At 40.8% G+C, this 27,187-nt stretch overlaps 1 protein-coding gene and 1 pseudogene across 4 annotated transcripts in view; one reads left to right on the top strand and one right to left on the bottom strand.

The window, feature by feature from the left end:
- The window catches only part of LOC105498461 (Janus kinase 1), a 237,422-nt gene that overhangs the window by 126,475 nt on the left and 83,760 nt on the right, over positions 1 to 27,187 (top strand). The window lies entirely within an intron of this gene.
- Positions 26,750 to 26,995, bottom strand: LOC112429612 (cytochrome c oxidase subunit NDUFA4 pseudogene; annotated as a pseudogene).

The following is a 27,187-nucleotide window of genomic DNA, read 5'->3' on the forward strand; positions in this document are numbered from 1 at the left end:
AACACACAGCCAGTGGTAGGTGGTCAGGAAGTGGTTTCCTCTCTCCTGTCTTCTTCCAGGGGAATAGAAGAGGATCACTGTGTGAGGATCCCTGTATTGTTCAGCTCTGATGCTCCTCCCGCTGTGGGTGGTAGATCTCACTCTTAACAAGGCTTTCTTGGCAAGCATTTTTAAACTTTACATTTTCTTATTTTTATTACTATTATTGTTGATATTTTGTTTGGCGTGGGTACTGTATTTACATGGTTCAGAAAGCAAACCAGGGCCAGGTGCCATGGCTCATGCCTGTAATCCCAGCACTTTGGAAGGCCAAGGCAGGTGGATCACTTGAGGTCAGGAGTTCGAGACCAGCCTGGCCAACATGGTGAAACCTAATCCGTACTAAAAATACAAAAATTAGCTGGGTATGGTGGCAGGCAGCTGTACTCAGGAGTATCCCAGCTACTCAGGAGGCTGAGGCCAGAGGATGGCTTGAACCCTGGAGGTGGAGGTTGTAGTGAGCCGAGATCATGCCACTGCACTCCAGCCTGGGCAACAGAGCAAGACTCTGTCAAAGAAAAAAAAAAAAAAAGAAAGAAAGCAAACAAGTATAACAGGGTACAAATTGAGAAGGCTTGCTCCCATTTTTGTTTGTCTATCAACTTCGCTCCCTGTTTCCTTAAGTGCTCTTTTCATCTCTAGGACCTATTAATGTAAGTATATATTCTTATTCTTGTTTTATTGTACATAAGGTAAATATATACTGTATACTGTTCCACACTTTGCTTTTTTCATTTTTCCCTATATCCTCCTCTCTTTCCTTATTAGTACATCAAGTATTTTCTCGTGTAAATAGACCATGATTGATTTAACCAGTTCCCACATAAGGGACATTTTATTTGCTTCTGCACTTTTGCTGTTGTAAATAGTGCTATTTGTATAACTTTGTATGTCGAAGGTCAGATAAATTCCCAGAAGTGGAATTGCTGGGTTAAAAGATAATTGCATTAATAATTTTTATTAATATTCTCAATTGCTCCCCATGGGGTTAGTACCTTTTCCCATGCCTTGAGATTTACATATTTTTGTGCATTGCAGACACGTCTTACCCCTTGCTGTATACCTTCTTTTGAGCTGCCATCTTGTTAACATGGAGAGAACTGACAAGTGCAGGCGATTCCTTAAGGGCCAGTGGACTGTTGGAATGCTTTCCAAGCAGGTGCCAGGGTTTGAGATTGTAGTGTGACATGCGACTAGGGGTTCTACCCATCCTGATGTGCTCCTGTTCCTGTCTCAGGACCTGAGGATGGAATGACTGGGTGTGTTGTGAGCCTGAGTGCTTCTGGGGGGAGAATCAGTTGCTCTGTGCATTAAAGCAGTGTTGGCTCCTGCCTCCCTTCTTTGGAAGTTTTTGTTTTGTTTTTTTTTAAATTTCACAACTTTGTATAAAAGTTATTCCTATTTATTGAAGATTTAGAATCCAGAGAAAAGACAAAAACTACTCGGACTCTCACAACCATTGTTAATGTTTTCATGAATATCGTCTCAATCATGTGTGTGTATCCCCAACAAAAATGGTGATTATATACTGCATAATGTTTCATAAACTTTTTTTCCATTTGCTAGTGTATCATGACTATTGTAACATCCTTCAGTAATGATATCCCCCCACCCCCAACACATGCACATGTTTTTGTGTAGATTTCTATTGGATGGCTTCACCATGGTTCTTTGTTCCTGGATGAACATTTATGTTTGTCTTATTAGTCAGCAACCCTATGATGAAAATCCTTCTGGCTAAATCTTGTATGTTATTATTGTTTGCTTAGAGTACATTTCTAGAATTAGCAAACAATAACCTACAGGAATTAGAACTTCTAGGTCAAAAGACATATACACGTTGCTCTCCAAAAGTGACATTTATTTATATTCCTAAATGAGAGAACTATTGTCATCATACTCAATTTGTGGATATAGTAATTTTTAAAAATTTTCCAATTTATTAGTAAAAAGTGGTAAATCTATCTTTTACTCTGTAGATATTTAATTACTGGTACATTTAAACTTTTTTTTTCAAGTTTGAGAACTCATTTTTTTGATGTGGATTGCCTAGTCAAGCCCTTCGCTCATTTTATTATTGGTGTGTTTGTCTTTTGTATTTATTAAAGCTACATGTGTTAAGGATATTAGCTTTCTGTCACAAATTAGCTGGGTGTGGTGGCAGGCACCTGTACTCAGGAGTATCCCAGCTCCTCAGGAGGCTGAGGCCAGAGGATGGCTTGAACCCTGGAGGTGGAGGTTGTAGTGAGCCGAGATCATGCCACTGTACAGATATTTTTCCTCAAGTTTACTTACATATTAAGACCTTTTGTTATAGGAGTTTTATATTTTCATGAACTCAAATCTATCACACATTTCTTAATAAAGGCTTTTGCTTCTGGTGTCATGTTTGAGAGATCTTTTGATGCCTCTAATTCTACAAATATTCAACTCTTAAACTTAATATTTGGTATATTTGTCATTTGAAATGATAGGATGTTTATTTTAGTCTATGATGTAAGATGGATTCTAATTTTATTATTTTCTCTGACTATCCAGTTGTCCTACCACAAAAAGTTATTATCTCCCCACCAACTTGAAATCCATGTTTTTACAAATTGCTTTTTTTTTTTTAAACACATTTGAAAATTTACACTAAAACTATAAAAAGGGCATTAGAGTCACAAGGTCCTAGCCCTAGACTGTCTTCAGGCAGTTGATGCCAGTGAGACATGGAGGAGGTGGTCTAACCTCTTCTTAGACTTGGTTTCTTCTGGGAAATCACACCTGACCACCAATCAGGGTGTTATGGTCATCTAATGAGGTAATAGGTGTCAACTCTGAACCTTTATATGGGAAGTAGTGTTTATAATGCTACTCATTAGGAGAGCCCAGATGTTCCTGAGGAACTATAACCGTAGTCAAAACTTGATATAATAAAGATTAGATATTGTCTTTTGAAAGAATTAGGAAAACTGAAAAAAAAAAACTGACTTTTGAGTTATTTCCTATAGTCAAATAGGACCTAATTGTAAATAATAAAAATGGGCCTGTTTTAATTATTTATCTTGACATGGATTTTATTTAATTCTGGATCGTTCTTGTATTTGTCAGGAACAACCAAGCTTACACAGTCGCTCCAGGCCGACTGGGCTCCAGTCCGTAGGGCTTTCTCTGGGGATCTGTAGTGTAAACCACACCCGCCTAATCTTCCTTGCTTCTCCTAGAGAACACCCGAAAGTCCCAGGGGATACTGGCCTGCCCTCAGACTCTTCCTTTAGTCTTTAGATTTAGACATTTCCACTAAACTTAGAGAGTCAAGTACCTGGATTCATGTTGAAAGTCTGATAGTAGTTGATTTTGAGACCCGCATTTAGTCATGACATGCACCGAGCTTTGGTTTCTTCATTTTCAAAATGAAGGCCATTTGTGGGAGTTTGAATGTAACATCACAGCTCTGAGGCTCCGTTTCCATCCCCAGTTTCTCTGACAGAGCAGAGGACTCTAAAAGGAGGCTGGTTCTTTTTATTCTAACCATGGGAAATTTGAAATAATTGTTGACTTAATTCACTTATTTTTTTTGGTCCCTAAAATATTTGATTGGTCAGGATAAATCATCTTTGTTTTATTTTTCGTTTCCGATTATTGTCAGAATAATAACTGGATAAGTCCCAGTGAAAGCCCCAAGTGAAAGAGTTTGTAGTCATGATGCCACATTTTTTATTTAAAAGTGTTTCTCTAGAGTTAAGGAATGAATTTTTTTTTTTTTTCCCAGATGTGGATGCAAGTTACAATAAATTCTTGGCCCTTTTGAACCATTAGGGATAAATCATTTTGGGTTAACCGTTTTCTAGATGATGAGAATTTATTCTTATAATGACCACAAAACTTCAACTACTTTATTTTATTTTTGTTATTATTATTTTTTGACATGGAGTCTCACTCTGTTGCCCAGGCTGGAGTGCAATGGGACAATCTTGGCTCACCGCAACCCTCGCCTTGCATGTTCAGGTGATTGTCCTGCCTCAGCCTCCCAGGTAGCTGGAATTACAGGTATGCGCCACCACGCCCAGCTAATTGTGTATTTTTAGTAGAGACGGGGTTTTGTCATGTTGCTCAGGTCTTGAACTCCTGACCTCAGGTGGTCCACCCATCTCGACCTCCCAAAATGCTGGCATTACAAGCATGAGTGACTGACTGTGCCTGGCCAAAACTTTTAACTACTTTAATGAAAAAAATCTGAAAATATATTTTTTCTGTATTTGAACTGAAGTGACTGAATAAAGTTTATTTTCTCTTTATTAATCATGTTCAGTTACAAGTGTAATTTGTGTTGAGCACCGTGTTTATGGGGCCTAGCATAAATTGGAGTAGAAAGACCTGAGTTTAAATTCACCACCTGCTGACGCTGTTGCTTACGAACAGTAAACCTCTCTTAACCTCATTTTCTTCACTTTTTAAGAAATTGAAGTTGGGCCAGGTGCAGTGGCTTATGCCTGTAACCCCAGCACTTTGGGAGGCCGAGGTGGGTGGATCACTTGAGCCCCAGAGTTGGAGACCAGCCTGGCCAACATGGTGAAACCCCATCTCTACTAAAAATACAAAAATTAGCCAGGTGTGGTGGCGCACGCCTGTAATCCCAGCTAATCGAGAGGCTGAGGCAGAAAAATGGCTTGAACCTGAGAGGCGGAGGTTGCAGTGAGTGGAGATTGTGCCACTGCACTCCACCCTGGGCGACAGAGTGAGACTTTGTCTCAAAAAAAAAAAAAAAAAAAAGAAAGAAATTGAAATTGGTATAAGCTAGAGCTTCTGTAAATGATGGCTTTTACAATAGGGATTCCCTGCAGGTCTGTTGAGTTATATGTATTTGCATGCACACGTACACACATGGTGTATTTGTTCCACACTAACTAGTTTTGGACTTCTTATTGTGCTTTCTGTTGTTTTTCTGTCAACTTCACCGTTTTCTCTCCTTGAAGCTACCAGTATGCCTGTGTGTAGGGCTTGCTCTCATAGAATTTATAGATTTTTTGACATCTAGTTACTTGTATTTTATACACAGCTCTAAGTGAGAAGGCCTGGCAACATGTAATGTTCGTGAATATTTGTATGAAATTCAGCAGCATTTACTTTGGAGAACTCATATTTTATGTGTGTTCCAAAACAATGAAACTTAGCACTGTTACAACACAGGAGTATATTTGCATCCTGGTCTTTATTTATGAAGGAATAGTATTGAGCCACCCAGTTGGGGGACATACAGTCTAAGTAGTTATTCGCTTATTTAGTCTCTGGGTTCCAACTTTTATTGACTTATGTAGCACATGTACACTAGTGGCATAATGCCAGCTGGATTTCAGAGTGCAGAATGAAACCATGTGGTTTTCTGTGAGTTTTTTTAAGCCTTATTTAGGAATTATGTCCATGACTAGGATCTTATAAATTATGTGTCTCCTATGTGCCCAGGTCCTAGTATATACCTAATTTAATCCTTGAACGACCCTTTTGTGATAGATGGTATTATCCCGTTTAAAGATGAAGAAACCAATATTTGGAGAAATTAAATACCTTATTTTATAAATGAGTAAGTCTTTTCTGACTTCAGAGCTCATGCGTTTTACCACTAAGCCATGCTCTCCGCTTACTACAAACTAGTGACTCCAAAATTCTGCAAACTGTGAAACTGTTGTGAACTTGTGTGAATGTATTGGAGTAGGTGCTGAGTAGATGTTTGAACTTCTTCCCTTGTCCTGTGTTATGCGTGGTAATCTGCCATTTGCTGTTCCTAGCTGTATGGTCACCCTTAGAGGTATGAGTTGTGCTTATGTGTATACATTCATGCCTAGATCTGTTGCTCACAGAATCATCTGACATCCCCATTTCATTGAATCTAGGCAGCAGGGTTGATGGCAGCCAGAAAAGTGTGCCCTGGGGGCAAGAATGTCTTCAGGGAAAAATGTTATTGTCTTTCAGATAGCTCTCCAAACACAGTTGCTCCAACAAGTCCTATGAAAAGATTGCTTGAGCCCAGGAGTTCAAGGCAGCAGTGAGCCATGGTCCTGCCATTGCACTCCAGCCTGAACAACAAAGTGAGACCCTGTCTCAAGAGAAAAGAAAAGAAAAAAATGCTAGATGGATCTTCAGTTTAGTTTAGTTAATTAAGTATTTTAATTATTAACTATTAATTATAATATTAAGAATGCCAGGGGAGGGCAGAGACCTGTGATTCTGTTTTGGGGGGGCACTAGAAAACAGATCCTGAGACACTGTGGTGCTGCCATCTACCGCTACCCACATCATATCCTTATGTAGACATAAAATATTAAGAGAGACTTCATGAGGAGGTGTTTCTCAGTTTCTTTTGTAATGAACTCTACTTTTAGTTGAGAAACATGAAAGTGTGTGGTTTGGTGTTGGAGAACGAGTTTACTTACTAGTTTGATTTACAGTGAATACTGTTCTTGGGATTTATAAATGTTATTAGTGTTGAGAAGTAGAGGAGATAAATAGTTCTGGTGTCAGGGGAAGCGGAGCAATAAAATGAAGCTGAAATATGACCATTAAGCCCGAGCCAGTCAGATCATCTGTGTGCCTTAATAGAAGTCTGATGATCTTGGTTCAGGTCTTCACTTAGTTCATGTAATAACATGGAATCAAGAGTTCAGACAAGTATAAATGCTTCTGGATATTGTTTCCTAACTAGGCTTAGTTTATAGGCCAGAAAGGTTCTGCTACTATCCTATTATTACTGGGGGAGTCATTGAAAAGAACCTTTCTGTTGTAGTGGACTGAAGACATAAAATCACACAGTACATCTAAAAGGTTTCATCAAAGTTGTCCTTTACTAAAGAGTATTTTTTTTATATCTTAGTATAATTGAACTTTTTAAAAAAATAACTTTTTTTTTTCAGCCATGAAATCATATTCTTTCTTAGCATTAAAGATTTTGACATTCTCCTTTGGGAGGCCGAGGTGGGGGGATCACGAGGTCAGGAGATCAAGACCATTCTGGCTAACACAGTGAAACCCCATCTCTACAAAAAAATACAAAAAATTAGCCAGGCATTGTGGCTGGGTGCCTGTAGTCCTAGCTACTTGGGAGGCTGAGGCAGAAGAATGGTGTGAACCCGGGAGGCGGAGCTTTCAGTGAGCCGAGATTGCACCACTGTACTCCAGCCTGGGCGACAGAGTGAGACTCCGTCTCAGGGGAAAAAAAAAAAAAGATTTTGACATTTTCTGTTCAAGAAACTTTTACAGTGAGAATAATTTAGTGTATCTCAGACAATGTTGGAGTGATCAATGGATGAGTTTCCTTGTTCCAATGTAGAATAACAAATGTTCAGTTGAATTGTAGGTGGATCAGTTTGACCCAGCATTAAGGATATGTCTGAAAAACTGAAATAATGAGGTCAACATTTTCCAGGTTTTTTTTTTTTTCTGTCATTCTGTGATCAACTAAGTCTGCTTTGGTTTTCAGTTACTAATCAATGTTCCACTAAAGCCTATTTAGACACTTTATTTTGAAATAATTATAGATGGACAGGAAGTTACAAATATAACCCAGAGAGGGTCTGTGTTGTATAATTGAACTTTAACAGTGATATGCTCCTTTCTTTCTAGAAAGGCTTTCAATTTATGGAAAAATTAGCAAAGGTAAAAGATATTCGGCATTGGGCCTCTGAAACTTCTTTCGGAACTAATATTTTGAATGACTCCATACAACTAGAATAATGGCTGAAATTTCTATGGTGCTGGTCAGGACTCTGACTGTGGCCTGAGCATGAGATGATTTTCTTGGAAGCCAAATTACTACTAGAAGGAGAAGAATGCTGTGGCGCTCTCTGGGGGTTGGGGCTTGTGCCTCTGGAGCCTTTGAGTTTTCTGTGGGTGTAAGTTTTGCAAATGGTCCTGGTAGCCCTGAAGCTAGAGTTGTCAAAGTAACAGGTGGTGGCTGGGATTCATCTTGGCAGTGGATCAGCTACCCAAATAGCCAAAGTTGCTCAGTCTATATGAGGTCCTATAGACCAAACTGGGGGTGGGGTGGGGAGGATTAGCCCCATACAGACAGTTGGTCCTTTTTTTTTTGTTTTTAAACAGTCATTTGAAATATTTTCTGTAAAAGACCTAAGCTTTAAACATTTAGGATGATTTAAAATGTGCTGCTTTGTATTCTTTTTCATATATATTTGATTTATTCATATAAAATTGCCATTTTTGTATATAAAAATGGTCAAATGTTGGCAGTTTCATATGGTGCAACCTACTGTTTTCTGCTATCACACTGGAAATTCTCACAAACGTGGGATAGCATGTTTCAAAGAAACGTTGGCTCAGCCTCTTGATTTATGGAAGAAATATAGCACTTACGGTATTCTAAGTAGATTAACTAACTTAATCTTTTTACAAGCAAATGAGATAGGTAGATCCTAGTGTTTTCCCGCTTTTTAGGATCACAGAGCTAGTGAGTGGTAGAGCTGGGCTCGCACCCTGGCTGCTGGTCACAGGGCTGCGCTGTTTCTCAGCTCTTGTGTTTGACCTCACCTCTCCAGTCATACTTGTGAAAGTCCTGGGTGTCTAGACAGGTGATGGGTGAGTGACATAAGGTACCTGTCTTTGTATTCATGGAAGAAATAACTGGATTACCCCAAGAACGAATTAATTCTTCCACAATACAAGAGAAATACAGCTAGAGATAGATTGGTCCTCAAGTAAATTTGTTTTATAAGTTGATCATGAATCTTCCTGAAAACTGCTGTGGCCTTAGGAACACTAGAGGGTCCTACTAGTGGACATTCATTCATCTGATGAGCACCGACTATGTTCTAGGCACTGACTGTGAGAAATACAGATGAGTAAAATATAATCACAGCCACCAGGGTAGTCTGGTGGGTGACATTTATAATACAATGTAAGCTAAGGTTGTAATTAATGTGTTTAACAAAGTACTGTAGCGGCACAGAGAAGAGAGTGACTACATTTGGAGTCCACAGGACTTCACCGGAAAGGCGAGGCATCTGACCTGGACTTTGAGAGGATGAACCAGAACTCTGTAGGTCCAGTCTTAGAGATTTAACAAGGATACTTCTTTCAGGGTGCCCACCAATTCCTACTTTGCATTGGAGGGTGCACTGTGTCAAATTTGTATTCTTATCTTAAATACCAAATACTCTTAAAGACCATCCATGGGCCTGTGGAGCTGAGAGTAAATGTAGAGGTTTATCAGGCCTAATAATGAAAGTATGGATAGTTATTGCCATGGAGGAGAAGGGTAAATGTTTTGTAGAGTCCATTCCAACCTTGAAATTCCGATTCTCTGATAAACTCCTACCTCTCCTCTGTTGCTTAATCTCTGATCTTGAGCCTGGAAGGAGAATAGGCAACTCAGTCAATGAGGGAGTGTTATTTAGTAATTGCACATTGGCCTCTTCCTGCTGGATCCCATATTGACACTGGAGTAAGGCTAGAGACTAGGAGACAAGGCCCCATGGGAACTTTGTGAAATGGGGAGGGGCAAGGGTGTGTCCCTGGACCATCTGTTTCTGGGGCAGCTGTCCTAGGTGTTGAGATACACACAGGTTTTTTCTAAGATGTTCCTACTGGATCCTGTCAGGTTGCACTCTAGCATTCCTGGATTTATTGTGCACCATTTATGGCTCCACAGTCCACTAGATGAAATTGTGAAGACTCAATATGGTGGCTCTCCAGGGGCTTTCCCTCTTCTTCTCTCTTAGCATTGGAGATGACCCGTCAGTGTTGCAAGCAATTCTGTGGTCAATTCTGCATCAAGTATTCTGTCACAGCCGGAAAGGCTGGATAAACATCAAGGGACTGCCAAGACTAGACTTCTCATTCAGTCTGAGTAGGAGGAAAGAGGACAGGTTGTTGGAGAGTTGGTTTAAAAATGAATTATGGGCTGGGCGTGGTGGCTCACACCTGTAATCTCAGCACTTTGGGAGGCTGAGGCAGGCGGATCATGAGGTCAGGAGTTCGAGACCAGCCTGACCAACATGGTGAAACCCCATCTCTACTAAAAAATACAAAAATTAGCTGGGCGTGGTGGCACGCACCTGTAATCCCAGCTACTCAGGAGGCTGAGGCAGGAGAATTACTTGAACCTGGGAGGCGGAGGTTGCAGTTAGCCGAGATCATGCCATTGCACTCCAGCCTGGGCAACAAGAGCGAAACTCTGTCTCAAAAAAAAAAAAAAAAGAATTATGGTTGGTCTTTCTTGTTTCATCATCTGATGGGTGGAGGAGGGAAAGGGTCAGAAATATTTATTTTAATACCCTCCCAGTATGAATGAGTGATTTTGATCCTAGTTTAGGTTTTGATCTGGTGGATGTGAGATTGGAAGTAGTTTAATTTGTTTGGCAAGGTCATCCCCAAGGATGTCCGATGCATCTGCATTCTTGTTCTAGATTCCATTCTAGCCATGAGTTTGTGAAATGGGGAGGGGCAAGGGTGTGTCCCTGGACCGTCTGTTTCTGGGGCAGCTGTCCTAGGTGTTGAGATACACACAGGTCTTTTCTAAGATGTTCCTACTGGATCCTGTCAGGTTGCACTCTAGCATTCCTGGATTTATTGTGCACCATGTATGGCACAATAAATGGAATGTTCCCATGGCTAGAATGGAATCAAGGGAGAAGCTTCCTCGTTCCTATTTCAGAGGGAGCAGGGAGAGTAGTGGTGCATATCCCCACAGCTAGAAATAGATTGGTCCTCAAGTAAATTGGTTTTATAAGTTGATCATGAATCTTCCTGAAAACTGCTGTGGCCTTAGGAACACTAGAGGGTCCTACTAGTGGACATTCATTCATCTGATGAGCACCGACTATGTTCTAGGCACTGACTGTGAGAAATACAAATGAGTAAAATATAATCACAGCCGCCAGGGTAGTCTGGTAGGTGACATTTACAATACAATGTAAGCTAAGGTTGTAATTAATGTGTTTAACAAAGTACTGTGGCGGCACAGAGAAGAGACCGTGACTACATTTGGAGTCCACAGGACTTCACCGGAAAGGCGAGGCATCTGACCTGGACTTTGAGAGGATGAACCAGAACTCTGTAGGTCCAGTAATCTACTGGAAGGTTTTCAAAGAACACAGGTGGACAGAGCCTTGGGAACAGTCAAGGTTGAGGGGGCACTCTTGTGGGTCCACAACCCGAGCTTCTCACCCCTCTCATTTCGTAATGGCTGTCAAGCTCTCCCTTCACTATTGTTTTTCTTTACTGCTTTGTGGATTCATCCTGCTGAGTCACTACAACCTCTGCTCGCAGTCATGCCAGGTCTCCCCCTTAGGAAACGGACCCTGCTCTTCACTGCCTGGTTCCTTTGTGTGGCTGCCTCCAGCCTTCTGTCTCCCCTTCTCAGAGCTATGACAAGAGGTTCTTATAGCCTTAAAAATAAAAAGCAGCTTCATATGTTGTTCCTTTGTGTTATTTATTGCATCATTTGTTGAGCAAGTTTCCCAGGACTGGAGCTGGAGGTCATTTGAGAGATGTCTCCTGGGATCCCACTGAAGCTCTCCTCCACTGATCCCAATTGGTGACCAGGAACAGGGGCTGCTTGTGGTCCTTTTACCTCTCTCCATGTTTTCCAGCTTCCTAAGATACCCTGTCCCTTCCTGCATTTTGGCCAGCATTTATCTTTCCTTCTACTTTGTGCTTCTAGTGGTGCTGGGTCACTTTCTGTCAGCTCCCAAATTCCAGAGGTGGACATGGGTTAGGCCATTGGCTCTGCGTCTTTTAGTGTGTATTGCTTGAGAATGCTCATATTTATATAGTATATTCTGTAGTGCCTGAAAATTCTAAGGCCACAGCGATTTTGAATGATTCAAAGTTAGTCACTTCAGTATGAAACAATGTGAATTTAAAGGCAAACCCAGGATTCTTTGAAAGCAAAAACTTTCTTTAGAGCAGCAGCGTGCTTGGTGAGGCAAATAGATTGCATTTTGTGGTGCCAGAAATAGACGATTCCCTTTTTATACCCTACATCTTTGCCATGTAGTCAGAGACATGCAGATCCTTTGAAGTGAATTCTGGCACCACAATTTTGTAGAGACAGTCAGTGTAGTACAGCATGAGAAGGGCGTCTGATGTGTCCTTTGAATAATTTCCGTTGAGGAGCAGGCATCAGCCCATTGCAGAGATTGCTGAGGGGGTGGTGCAGACGAGAGGCAGGTAGTCTTGGGGCATTGTGAAAACAAGTGTGAAAGGCCTTTTGGAATCCTGCTTTTTGGCAGTGTTGTGCAAGTCCCTCCGAAATTTCGCCACTTGCTTGGAAACATGTACAACAGAGGGATACGTCACTTAGGCAGAGACTACTCAAGGGCTGAAAAATGCTGCACTCATGAATAGTTTCGCTGAGCTGGAGATTGGTCACATCTGATGTCTGGATGGTGGCCATTGTTGTTAAAAATAGCTTCGAAGTTCAAAACAGAGGGGTGGGAGCCTTGTGTTCTCTTTTCTTCCCTGGAAAGGGAAGTGTTTTTATGAGCTGTGGAACTTTGAGTAAAACTTAACTTCTTTGTACCTTGTTTTGCTCATCTGTAAATGGCGATAACAGTGGTATCCACCTTATGAGATGTTCAGGATTCAATGAATATAAAGCGTTTGGCATGATGCCTGGCACATATAACTAACACTGCTGTAGTGTTTAATTGTATTTATTATTTTTTCTCATTATTACTGTTCTTTCCTATTTGAGATTTCTCAGAGGTTCCGTACTTGTTTTAAAAGTATAATTCTTTCCATGGCTTTACTTCCCATTAGCAGTGGCTTAATTCTTACTGGGAGAAAAAACCTTTGATTCATGGTAATTTTCTTAATTCCCTTGTCTGACCTTTGGGATGGTGGCGTTGGGAGGGCAGTGCAGAGTCAGATGTCAGTGGGGAACAGAGATTGTGGGCAGTCCCAGGCAGAGGCGGGTGCCAACCGGAACTACCTAGTGCCCTCTCGATTATTTGATGGTGAAATGAATGATTATTGCAGTTTATCAATTTAAAAAAAAGAACCATAGCATTAGTGTTAGGAGTAGCTGAGTGAAGGTATGTGGGAATTCTCTGTACTATCTTTGCAGGTCTTGTGTAAACCTAAAATTATTTCAAAATGAAAATTAAAAGAAAGCCCCAGCAACAAAGCATGATGTACATCATGCTGACGCAGTAAATGCTTAATAAATGTTTGTTGGATGCAAGAGTGGGTGAGTGAGTTAGGTTTGAACCCAACCTTGACACTTATTAGCTAGATTACCTTTGGTTAATTACTACTTTTATGAATCTCAAATTTCTTATTTATTTATTTATTGTTTTGAGACAGAGTCTCGCTCTGTTGCCAGGCTGTTGTACAGTGGTGCAATCTCGGTTCACTGCAACCTCCGACTCCCTGGTTCAAGTGATTCTTCTGCCTCAACCTCCCAAGTAGCTGGGATTACAGGCATGCGCTACCACACCCATGTAATTTTTGTATTTTTAGTAAAGATGGGGTTTCACCATGTTGGGCAGGCTGGTCTCAATCTCCTGACTTCGTGATCCCTGCATCTCAGCCCCCCAAAGTTCTGGGATTACAGGCATGAGCCACCACGCCTGGCCCAGATTTCTTATTTCTAAAGTGCCATGATGTCTACCTCACAGCGTTGGTGTGACCATTAAATGAGATGTAAAGAACCTTATTAGAGGATCCAGTTATACGGTAAGTAGTCTAACATATAGCTATTATTGTTGTTAAAGATATTGTGGGCACTTTGTTGATTGGCTATTACCCCACCTCCTTTTTTAGAGACAATATCCATTTAAAAAATACATTTAGGTTTTTTTCAGTTTTTTGCTGTTATGAACAACACTTGGATTAATAGCTGTATAGCTAGATCTCTGTGTGTGTACATTATGTATTCTTAGGATACATTTCTGAGAGTCACATGGGTTCCTATTTTTTGGCTCTTTTTATTCGCTTACCAGAGTGCCTCCTGATAGTTTGTAATTTTGTAACAATTTACCATTAAATAACAGAGTTTTGATAGGCAGAGATGGGAGAGTAGGAGAGAGGGAGTAGCCTGTACACAAAAGGATTGCCTCCTTTACCCCGAAGGTTGAGGCCTCTGAATGCTGGTCTGAGCTCCTAGAGGTGATATCTCCGGATCATGGTAAGCACAACCAGTCAGCCTTGTGCCAAATGCTGGGTGTCCGGCTGCCGTGGTTGGGGAGGGCTGAAGTTTTCACCCTATTGCCAGGGGTGGTGGGGACTTGGATGACTGGCACGCAGTGTGGACAGCTACCACCTGCCCATAGTAGATGAAACCTTACTTTCGATGGGAATGGCCCTCCTGTCTTATGGGAGTTGTAGACTGTGTGGAGTGCAGTTGAACAAGGATGAGCAGGTAATCCAAGTGTACTTAGAATTTGCTTCCTCTGAATATTAGAACATGAAGAGGTCTTTGAGGGAATCCAGCATGGTGGTTTTGACTCTTTGAAAACTGAGGAACCCTATTTCATATCAAGTCCCACATGGAATCTCAGTGTACTAAAGAGTTTGTTTGTTTGTTTGTTTGTTTATTTATTATGCTTTAAGTTCTGGGATACATGTGCAGAACGTGAAGGTTTGTTACATAGGTATACACGTGCCATGGTGGTTTGCTGCACCCATCAACCTGTCATCTACATTAGTTATTTCTCCTAATGCTATCCCTCCCCTATCCCCCCACTCCCTGACAGGCCCCAGTGTGTGATGTTCTCCTCCCTGTGTCCATGTGTTCTCATTTTTCAACTCCCACTTACGAGTGAGAACATGCAGTGTTTGGTTTTTGGTTCCTGTGTTAGTTTGCTGAGAATGATGGTTTCCAGCTTCATCCATGTCCCTGCAAAAGACATGAACTCATCCTTTTTTGTGGCTGCATAGTATTCCATGGTGTATATGTGCCACATTTTCTTTATCCATTCTATCATTGATGGGCATTTGGGTTGGATCCAAGTATTTGTTATTGTGAACAGTGCTGCAGTAAACATATGTTTGCATGTGTCTTTATAGTAGAATGATTTATAATCATTGGGGCATATACCCAGTCATGGGATTGCTGGGTCAAATGGTATTTCTGGTTCCAGATCCTTGAGGAATTGCCACACTGTCTTCCATAATGGTTGAACTAATTTACGCTCCCACCAGCAGTGTAAAGCGTTCCTATTTCTCACATCCTCTCTAGCATCTGTTGTTTCCTGACTTTTTAATGATCGCCATTTTGACTTGCGTAAGATGGTATCTCATTGTGGTTTTGATTTGTGTTTCTCTAATGACCAGTGACGATGAGTTTTTTCCCCTATGTTTGTTGGCCACATAAATGTCTTCTTTTGAGAAGTGTCTGTTCGTATCCTTCTCCCCGTTTGATGGGGTTGTTTTTTTTCTTGTAAATTTGTTTAAGTTCTTTGTATATTCTGGATATTAGCCCTTTGTTAGATGGATAGATTGCAAAATTTTTCTCCTATTCTGTAGGTTGCCTGTTCACTCTGATGATAGTTTCTTTTGCTGTGCACAAGCTCTTTAGTTTAATTAGATCCCATTTGTCAATTTTGGCTTTTGTTGCCATTGCTTTTGGTGTTTTAGTCATGAAGTCTTTACCCATGCCTATGTCCTGATTATGGTTTTAGGTCTTACGTTTAAGTCTTTAATCCATTTTGAGTTAATTTTTGTATAAGGTGTAAGGAAGGGGGCCAGTTTCAGTTTTCTGCATATGGCTAGTCAGTTTTCCCAACACCATTTATTAAATAGGGAATCCTTTCCCCATTGCTTGTTTTGGTCAGGTTTGTCAAAGATCAGATGGTTGTAGATGTGTGGTGTTATTTCTGAGGCCTTTGTTCTGTTTCACTGGTCTATATGTCTGTTTTGGTACCAGTACCATGCTGTTTTGGTTACTCTAGCCTTGTAGGATAGTTTGAAGTCAGGTAGCGTGATGCCTCCAGCTTTGGTCTTTTTGCAAGAGATTAATTTTATAAGTTCAGACTTGTAGGCGTCATAACTTATAAGAATCATCCATTTACTTACCATAAATGGACTTACAAGAAATTAATTTTATAAGTTTAGACTTGTAGGTATCATAACTTACAAGAATCATCCATTTACTTATGATGAAGTCAAGAGAACAATGAAGCTGCTTTAGTGAGCACTGAATTTTAACTTGGGTTCTGAGTGGCAGTCCCCAGTCAAATGCCAGTTTCATTATCCAGGTTCCATCTGGTTTTAATTTCGTTTGCAGTATAGAAAAGTCTGATTTGCATGGATAAGTAAGTGTAGATAAAAATAGTTTACTAATACCTTGCAATTTCAGGATACTCTTTAATTAAATTGATCCAGAAGCCTGAAAGATGAATAGGGGGAACTTTGGTCTCCAAGGAGAATCACACTGTTTAACAAATACTTTCATGCTTTATTACAATCTGCAAGACAGATGATAATGTGTGCTCACTCTTTTTATTACAATGCAGCCTGTTATGAATTCATTTGTTTTTGTATAACTGACTATTCCCATGTGATAAGAGCATGAGCCAGCAGATGTGCCTGAGATTTACCTGGCATTTAACTGAACATACTGCAGGTGTGCTATAGCAGTATACTTGCTTGAACAATTTTAAGGCACCAGACAAGTACAGGCCTGAATTTTTAAAAAGAGAGTTCCAGTTTCCTTCAGAATCAGTGATATATTTATAAGATACTAATATAAGCTTAGAATTGGCAAGGGCAGCTTTATTCTGAGGTCTACAGAAAGATAATGTGAACACATTTGTCATCATTAGTGGACTAAAATTTCCAATAAAATTTGAATCTGTAGAAGTTTATTATAATCTCTAAAATCGTTAATATATTATCTTAAAAACAAAATTGAATAAATTTTTTTGCAGAGTTTTATAGCACTCAGAACCTTTTGGTTGCTCAGAACATAGCTTGAAAATCCAAATCTTTCACATGCTCCTCTAAGCTGTTTTTGTCTGCTGAGCAGTTAGGACTTCTGGAGGGGGCAGGAAGCTGTGCAGTCAAGTGACATCCTTTCTTTAGTTTTGTGTGTCCATGTGTGTATGCACATGAATGCACTCTTGTATATCTACTAGGTGCAGTGAGAGTTGGCTTCAGGGAGACAGGGAAATGCGTGATTTTGGGGTCCCCAGCCTGAGCCTACTTTTTCTGGTAGTGTTCTTTGTTCTGGAATCTTTCTCATCACCTTTTATTGCATGGAAACTTAATCTATTCAGGTCCCAACTTTCAGGCTTCTCTGCTCTGACAAGGCCAATATGATAGACTAGTCTGAGTTAAAAGGTGGCAGTGAGGGAACCAGCTATCCCTCCCTATTTTTGTATTATCATAAGTATCTCATGGCATTGAACACTTTCACTGCAAGTGGCTGCTTCAGGGGCACTGGCAGGTTGGGAGGGACATTGTGTTCTTAATAGTGCCTTTTGTGCCATTTGACTCCCACAGTATGAGAGACCCAGCCTTAAGCAATAAGACTGACCCTCCGTAGGACTGCTGCCAGTCTATATGTTGTCTTTGTGAAAAGTGGAAAACAGTACCTTGTCTGAGTGGGGTAACCCTGCACCAGAGAGTGTGGCCTGGCTAGTAAAAGGCAGGTTGGATTTCAGCCATCACTCTCTTACCTCAGTTGGGCATTCTTGGCAGTGCCCAACCTGCCCAACCATGTGCTATAGTCCTGATTCTACCTGCTATCTTCCAGCCAATTACAGTGGCTTTTTATTCTTTTGCATTACACAGATGTGTTCATTGTGGCTGCTTAATAGACATTTGAGTTGATTGATACACGGCGTTGACCAAATAGAGAGAATGGCACTTTGCAGGGTGTTTAGTTCCTGCTGTCTTCATAGCAGCGTGACCATCAGCGACCTGTTACCTTAAGGATTCTATAGTTCATTCATTTATTAATTCAGCAGTTCCTTCTTAAGTACCTGTAGTGTAAAAGGAGACAGGGTACCAAGCTACAAAGAGCACCATCTTTGGAGTCAAATCTGGGTTTGAAATTTGTCTTTTCTGTTGACTGTCTGTGTAATGTTTGGCAAATTATTAAGCTTTCTGAGCCTCATTTATTTGTTCATTTGCCCACTTATTCAACAAATATTTATTGAGCATTGCCCTTGGCTGGATGAAGATAAAAAAAAGGAAGACAGATGCAGTTCTTTCCCTCATCTCTAGTGAGGATGTGGACACAAAACAAATACATGGATCAACACATAACAATTCTAGGCTGTCACAAGTGACCTGAGGAAAAGAAACAAGGATGTGCTAAAATTAATAGGAGCTGGAGGGTAGTGGGAAGGGACACGGGAGACCGGGCCAGAGAGACAGAGCTCTTTCTTAATAGGGTTGTCAGGGAACACCCGTCAGAGGCGAGCACATAAGCAGACCCAAAGAATGGTGAGGAACTGGCGTGCAGAGAGCAGTCAAGGCTGAAGAATCAGCTTGGACAAAGGTGGGAAGTAGTTGGTATATTTGAGGACATAAAAATATGGACTTGAGGCATAATGGAAGACAAGATTGGAGACAGTGATGATAACAGTAGCAAGCACTTGTTTAGTTCCTGCTATGTCCAGACACTGTGCTGAGTGCCTTCACATACATTAACTCTTTTAATGCTGACCAAAATACTATGGAGCACATTTTACGATCATTGTTTTACGGATGAGGAAATTGAGGCACAGATGGGCTAAATAACTTACCCAGGATTTCCCAGCTGGCATGTGGTAGAGCTGAGATTCAAACACATGTGTTCTGGTTCCAGACTCTGTGCTGATGTCTACTCTGCTGTAGTGCCAGTGAAGGCTGGGTCGTGCCAGACCTCAGTTTCTTCATCAGTAAAATGAAACTAATATGTGGATTAAACAAAACGTGTGTAGAATGGCAGCCATATCATATCATAAGCATTCATCAGGTGGACTGTATATCTAGTGGTGGTGGTAGTTGTGGTCAGCATTGTAGGAGAATACAGGGGTACATTAGGAGCTAACCCTCTAGGGAACGACCCTGTATACTGATAATTGGTAATGTAAGGAGGACAGGGGTAAGGGCCCTGAGGAAAGTGTGTACATGAACAGTGCTGCTACGGCTCTGAAGTGGGTCAGTTCATTCCACCTGGGCAGTGTGGAGCCACTTGGGGGTTGGGGGAGGGGATCCTGCTGTTGAATATGGAAAAATGGGCAGGAGTCACATACACTGAGCAGGCAGGAGGAGCATTTCCTCTGCACCATCTGGTGATCAAACATCTAGTGTGTACTCAGAGCTGGAAAGTGGAGTCTGGGGACAATAGCACCGGCCACAGGAGAGAGGCAGGAACCAGAGTGAAGATAGGTTAGAGCCAGCACTCAGTGGGGGCTTGATGCCATTCTGAAGCTTTGAATCTTTATGCATCAGGGAATGTGTGGTCCTGGGGTCCACAACTCGGTTTAAGGATAAATTTGGGTATCTTCCCAGCTTTCTGTGATTCTGGCTGAGCAGCAGAGAGGAATTTTGTTTTAGCTTTTATTTGATATGCTATCTGTCATCTAGCTAAAGGGGCCTGCCCACCTACTGGGGTTCATGCAGAGGAGAGATACCACTCTAGTAGGAAGCTTTATGACCCCACTTCTCCAGGCAGTTGGTTTTATAGGTGGTTGCTAATATCTGGCACAGGCTTGGAGCTAGATAGATCTGGGCTGTATAGTCTGGGCTTTAACAGCATTTGACCTTGGATCTTGTGTTTGGACCTCATTTAGTTCCCTGTAAAGTAGGGATTTATACCATGTCTCATTGTTTTATAAAGGTCAAATAAGTGCATGGCACTATGCGCCTGAAGAGCATGGTAAGTGCTCGAATGATGGTAGTCAGAATTACTAGATTGCATGGTGTGGAAGGCCCAGTTACCCACAGGAAGTCAGTTTAAACTGACTAATTGTCTTCTCCCATATTTTTGAGGTTAGGAAGCCTAATCAGTTGGCAGGACTCATTGGAGCCACATTGAGATGGATATTAAAGCCATTCCCAGACTTTGTGGGACATCAGGCCATGATGTATACACAGTTTTCTTCTTGTTGTTTTATTTTTCCTTAAGGCTTTATTTTCTTAAAGCAGTTTTAGGTTTAGAGCAATTTTTTTTTTTTTTTTTTTTTTTTGAGACAGAGTTTCCCTCTTGTCACCCAGTCTGGAGTACAATGGTGCAATCTTGGTGCACTGCAACCTCTGTCTCCTAGGTTCAAGCGATTCTCCTGCCTCAGCCTCCCAAGTAGCTGGCATTACAGGTATGTGCCACCATACCCTACTAATTTTTTGTATTTTTTTTTTTTTTTTTTTAATTAGAGATGGGGTTTCACCGTGTTGACCAGGCTGGTCTTGAACTCTTGACCTCAGGTGATCCACCCACCTCAGCCTCCCAAAGTGCTGGGATTACAGGCATGAGCCGCTGTGCCCAGCCTACAGCAAAATTAAGAGGAAGGTACAGATCTCACACATGCGTAACCTCCCTCATAACCAACATTTCCCACCAGAATGGTACATTTGTTGCACTTGGTGAACCTACACTGACATCATTATCACTCAAGTCCATAGTTTAGATTAGGGTCCACTCTTGGAGTTGTACATTCTATGGGTTTGGACAAATGTATGATGACATGTACCCACCATCATTGTATTGCAGAGAGTATTTTCACTGCCCTAAAAGTCCTTTGTACTTTGCCTGTTCAGCCCCTGCCCACCATGTGTATTTGCTGTCCTGATTTTAGATAATCATTATGGGGTTGGAATAATAGCATCCTATGAAGTGTTTGTGGCTTTAAGTGAATGTCAGCAGTTCTACATTCCTGTCCAGTAGATGCTATCTTTCAATTTGCCGAAAATACTGATTCTGTTTTTCTGTACTTCAGAACAAACAGAGGAATTTTAGAAGAACTACCACCCACTTCCTCAGACTCACTGATCACCTACTTAGGAGCCACACATAGTTCTAAGGTCGGTGCATGACATACAAAGACAGTAAGACCTTACTTGGCCTCATAGCAGAGCACAGCTGGGGCAGTGGGCCCTTGTTGTTTGTCTCTTTGATGCTGGGCTGGGTACCTTTGACATTTAGGAGGTCATGGCTAGGAATACTAGGAATCCTATAATGTGCACAGCAATAGTCCTGTGGATAGAATAATTTTTCTGTAGCCTGCATGACTTTCAAATGTCTCCCCAAACTTTCTTTGCAGGGAGAAAGCCTGTTCGTAATTTTCTGAACCTAGAACCTGTAATTCCATTTTATGTAAAGGACTTTTTGCATTGTTTTGATATACCCTTAATTTTCTAGGAATGCCACTACTATGTAAATTGGTACAATGTACTATATAAGCTACTACACTATTTTATTTATAACTTTGCCAAAAGCTGTTTACCATTTTTATAAATCACTCGCCAATGTTGGTGTGCATGTATTTGTGTCATCAAGAATAATATGCAAGATTCTGACTGCGTTTATAGTTATTGCATTCAGGGTTGTTCTGTTGTGTTAGACTACTTCATTATGTCTCCTGATGTACTCGTGATAGAGCAATTACTACCGAGATATATATTCTTACAGATTTCTTTAAATTCTTTATTTATAGTTAGGACATTATATCATTTTGAAATTGCATATAGTTTATATTATTTTTGATTTTCATTTCAGGGTAGTAAAGGGAGAGCATTACGACATATATGTTTTAAAAAACAGCAAGAGTCGGAATGGGAGGTGTTGGGAACCGTTGGTCTGATGCATTGGAACTGTATCAGTAAGACCTGGCAAAGTGCAGAGAAGTCTGTAGGGGAGAGTTTAAGCTTCATTTTGTTTTAAGTCATGGTATGTGTGGCCTTGATTCTAAACTCTGTCTTTGAATAAAGTTGTTTTTGTCTGGTGGTTTTGAAGTTTTAGAAAATGGGAGTATACAAGTAGATGTGAAGTGGTTACAGTGGTTTAGTCACAGCACCCTGGGCCTGAGAATCTTAGCTGAAGGGACTCTAATTTGTGACATAGTCACCACAGCCAACCAATGGGAATGTCCCCATGTGATCTGAACCAAAGTGGTTTTGGAGTGTTTAAAAATGTGTGTTTAATAAGCTAAAATTATCTGTTAACTGTTCAAGGGTGATTTTTGTATTTTCAAGCATTCACAATTCTAATTAAATGGCATTGTGTAATCACTTGTGGTCTCAATGTAGTTTATAATGAGTTAGAATAATGAAGGGATAGTGAGACTGGAAGTTAGAGACACAGATACCCATTCTGCTTAAGGTATCCTTAAACAGATAGGTGTTAGGACCAGTAAGTAGTGATCCCAGAAACACAATAAAATGTTTAATGAAGTGCTAATTATGTTGTGTCAGTCATTGTAGGCTGGAGTTGATGGAGCTAAGTAGTGGAGGAGGAGGTTGGATTGAGATGGGTCTTGAGGGGTAGAAAGTAGAATATTAGTAGAAAGAACCTGCAATTGTTTCCTACCCCGACTTTCCAGGTTATTATTATCTACAGAGTCACATTGGCTTGTATTCCAAATTTACTTTTGTAGTAGCTAATAAGTGTCTTTTTTATTTAGTACCTAATGTATGATTTCTACTGTGGTTGGTCCTTGACAACAGTTAGATGAGAACGAATTGATACTAGAGATGCAGAAATTTAAGGCTGAGAAGCTCAAGTGCCCAGGACCACACACAGCTCGTAAGTGGCAGAGCCAGGATTTAAACTCAAGTTTGACTGATGTCAAAGCCACTCCTTATGGTCTTTTCATACTTTTGCTCTAGAGATGGTGATCATGATTAGCTTGTTTACTTACCAACCATTTTCTATTCAGATTATAAAGCAGATCTCATTTGGCTGAAGACTTGGAAATTTAAGTGTTTGATATGTAATCTATGATTGAATTTAAATGAGGTATGGTTAGAAAGTTCCAGCCCAGTTAGTAATTTAGCACCTTAAAGCATTTGACAAGCATGGTTAACCAAAAACCTAAATCATACTAAATGTTTGAAGTGGTGAACAGGAGGGAAGATTTTTATATTGTTACTAGTCAGCTTTAAAAAAAATGTGTTTGTAAACTGAGAAGTCTAGGTATGTGACATTTATACTCCTGATGTTTGACTGGCTTTGGAAATTCCCACATTGTGACTTCTTGTAAGCTTGGCTGAATAAACTGACAGGGGATTCCAGCCCTTATTGTATAATTAAAGGTGAGGATACAGAGTGAATCTCCCTACCTCCAAGTATTGTGTAGTTAATTGTAGCTACCAATGAAATTATCAGGTCAATGTGAAAAAAAAACCTTGTTTTTATTTATACAGGGTACAGGGATGGTCTGGTTAGTTGTTCCCAAGTAACTAACTGGGGAGACCATTTAATAGTGTTTTTTTTTTTTTTTTTTTTTTTTTCGCATAAGAACAATCAAATGAGGAAACTAATAGCACTGTGGGCTGCTTAGGGAATTTTTGTCCCTGAAAGAACTGCTGCAAACCCTGCGTCTCAGGAAGGATGACGGAATGTCTCAATGTCCATCTGTAGGGAGAAGATTGAAGTCCCTATGCTGATCTACTCTGCCTGTGCAACTCTGTGATTTGCAGCCGATTACTTAATCTCTCTTTACTGTTGTTGACTCAAGTCATGCTATAGCTGGTTTTTCATATTCCAAGGACAGAGTTCAATAATTATCTTCTTGGTTGGAAATGGAAAGAAGGTATATCTGGAGTCAAGTCCAAATGGGTAAGCCATCTTACTCTAGCAACTCATCGTACAAAGGGACTAAGAAGGGAATAGAGAAGCTGTAGTGTTTATAAAAGGTTGATCTACTCCCAGTAGTATAATCACAAAAATTTCTAAAAGGTTTTATTTCAACCATTTATTTTCTTATCCCTAGGTTACACACCAGTTTGGTGAGAAGAGCTCAGTTTTTCGTTTTAAATGAGCTGAGTGCTTGTCGCAGTTCAGCCACTTGCTAGCTGCATAGCCTTATGCAAGTCACTTAATTCTCTGAATCTCTGTTTCTTTATCTGTAAAATGGATGTGATAACATCTTCCCTACACACTCCAGAAGGTCACTGGAAATCAGTTAATAGATGTGAAAGTGCTTTGTACACTTCAAAGGGCTGCCTAAATGTCTGTACGAGCCTGAAGGATAGTTGTTATGCATTCAGTTATCAGTAGTCTAGGCGGCTGTGCAGAAAGGCAGAGGCGAGGGAGTCATATTTTTGACAACTGACTTGGGGTTCTGTGATCCAAAGCCCGGAAATGCTCACTTAGATTTTTTTCCTAATGCAGCAGTCTTGTGCTGGATTTTGGAGTGTAGTAGAAACGTGTGCTACACTTATTAAAGGGGTTTGGCACTCTGTAATGTGGGATTACTGGCATAGAAGATGAAATGATAAAGGAACATCTCATCATATTCAGATGTGTGAGTCATGCACACATATGAGTTACTTTGAAAAATGGAATTATAATAGAAATGGGCATGAGTTCAACTTATATTATTTTCCTTGGCTTTAGCAGTTTTCAGGTTAAAAGTCACTGGATACATTTAACTGTCTTAAAGCATAGCATTTATAAAAAGCTTTTAGAACTTAGACTGTACAAAAGCACCTGAATTGCAAACTGTGTCTTTTATTTTCTCTACTAGTAGGATATTAGGGACAGTTTTGCCCTGGACCTGTTCTTGTGTACTGCTTTGATACTTAGACAGTGATTCAGTAAGCAGGAATATATAGACTCCTATAACCCTGTTGGCCTTCAGGGAGCTTCATGCTCATTTATTCTGCCTGCCTGTTTTACAGTGGGGAAAACTGAGGGCCAGAAGGATTCCTTGAATTATCCAAGGCCCAAAGTTAGATTCTGGCAGAGGCAGGGTTAGAACTCATTCAGTCCACACTATGCTGTCATCAGTGCTGGATGAGAAAATTTCCACTGCGAGCATTAATTTAATTTTATTTAATTTTAGTTTAGTCTAGTCTAGTCTTAGTTTAGTTTAAGACAGAGTCTTGCTCTGTCGCCCAGGCAGGAGTGCAGTGGATCTCAGCTCATTCCAGTCTCTGCTTCCTAGGCTTAAGCAATTCACAAGTAGTTCTCAGCCTCCCAAATAGCTGGGACTACAGGCACGTGCCTCCACACCCAGTTAATTTTTATGTTTTATGTAGAGATGGGGTCTCGCCATGTTGCCCAGGCTGGTGTTGAACTCTGGGCTCAAGTGATCCACCTGCCTTGGCCTCCCAAAATGCTCGGATTAGAGGCGTGTGCCACCACACCTGTCCCGTTTATTCCATTTAAATTACTGTTCATTTCATGTAAGCCACTTTTCCGTGTTTCTATCAATTTCAGATTTGAACATAATTTTCAAGGATTATCCTTTTTTTTTTTTTTTTTTGAGACGGAGTCTCGCGCTGTCACCCAGGCTGGAGTGCAGTGGCCGGATCTCAGCTCACTGCAAGCTCCGCCTCCCGGGTTCACGCCATTCTCCTGCCTCCGCCTCCCGAGTAGCTGGGACTACAGGCGTCCGCCACCTCGGCCGGCTAGTTTTTTTTTGTATTTTTTAGTAGAGACGGGGTTTCACCGTGTTAACCAGGATGGTCTCGATCTCCTGACCTCGTGATCCGCCTGTCTCGGCCTCCCAAAGTGCTGGGATTACAGGCTTGAGCCACCGCGCCCGGCCTCAAGGATTATCCTTAATGCTACACCTCCTCTTTATGCTTAAAAATTTTGTTTGATTCATTTAACCAGAAATGATCACCGTGATTTTTACCTTTCAATAGGGAGCTACTTTTTCATTAATTACTTGGGTCATATTTGTCACTTGATTCTTAGCACTTTTTTCTTCTGATGTCATTATTATTTATCGAGAAACACTTGAGTTCTTACTCTGTGCCAGGCTCTGTGCTTAGCAGGTGCTGGAGGTGGGAAGGCACTGAGTGATGGAAGGACCTCATCCAAGAACCTGACTCTGTCCTGAGAGGATCTAGTGTGTCTGTCAGGCCCCACTCCATTTGACTTGGGACTATTATTGTTTTTATAGTAGCTAATGGAGAGACTCATTAGGAAAAGTCATGCTTTTATTCATTTCTGTTTTCAACCTAGCTAAGGAGACATACATTACAAGTAAATAATGGCACCAATTGGCACATGATGAAAGTCCAGGGGATTATTGCCTAGGTAGAATTTTAGAAAGTTGCTGCCGTTCAGGATGGTCTTTAAAGAAGCACAGTATTTGATTACTGGAGAGGATAAGGTAATTGATTTTTTTTTTCAAGTTTCAGTTATTTATTAATCAGTATACTCTCCAACACAATATATCAACATGATTTCATGTATCTAAAGGATAAATATTTCCTAGTTAAGTGGAAAATTGTGCACATAGCTTCTGGAAGATCTTCATTCTTTTTTTTTTTTTTTTTTTGAGATGGAGTCTTGCTCTGCCGCCCAGGCTTGGAGGTGCAGTGGCGCTATCTTGGCTCACTGCAAGCTCCGCCTCCCGGGTTCACGCCATTCTCCTGCCTCAGCCTCCCGAGTAGCTGGGACGGCAGCCACCTGCCACCACGCCCGGCTAATTTTTTGTATTTTTTTAGTAGAGACAGGGTTTCACCATGTTAGCCAGGATGGTCTCGATCTCCTGACCTCGTGATCTGCCCGCCTTGGCCTCCCAAAGTGCTGGGATTACAGGCATGAGCCACCGCGCCCAGCCTGGAAGATCTTCATTCTAAGCAGCTTTATAGTGAAACATTTCATTTAGAAGTCTGGACTTTCTTTCTTCATTTACTGCAATCCACATTCACTGAGTAGAACTTGTATTGCTCGTTGGAACCCAGTTTATTCCAGGGCCCTGGGTCATTCTTTCTGGCCCAGCTGACATCTGGATTGAAATGCCAGATGCAAGACATACAGTGCAGCTCTGGTGCTGCTAGCTCCATTAAATACAAAGAGGGGGATCAAACTCAGCTCCTTCTTGGCCTGACCAAGGACCTAGTGGAGCATGTTTTCAGCAAGGGCCTCTAATTTAAAAGGAGAGAATTAGCTTAGCTGCCACGCCCTTGACTAAGCAGTATCTCAGAATAACGTAATTGAAAATTAATGAGTATCTACTTAGGGTCTTGAAATATATTTAATTTTCTGTGGAGGGGACTTTTAAAATTGAAAAACGTATCAACATAGAGAAGACTATATAAA

The sequence above is a fragment of the Macaca nemestrina genome, chromosome 1 (genome assembly GCF_043159975.1).
Source record: "Macaca nemestrina isolate mMacNem1 chromosome 1, mMacNem.hap1, whole genome shotgun sequence".
Lineage (NCBI taxonomy): Eukaryota > Metazoa > Chordata > Mammalia > Primates > Cercopithecidae > Macaca > Macaca nemestrina.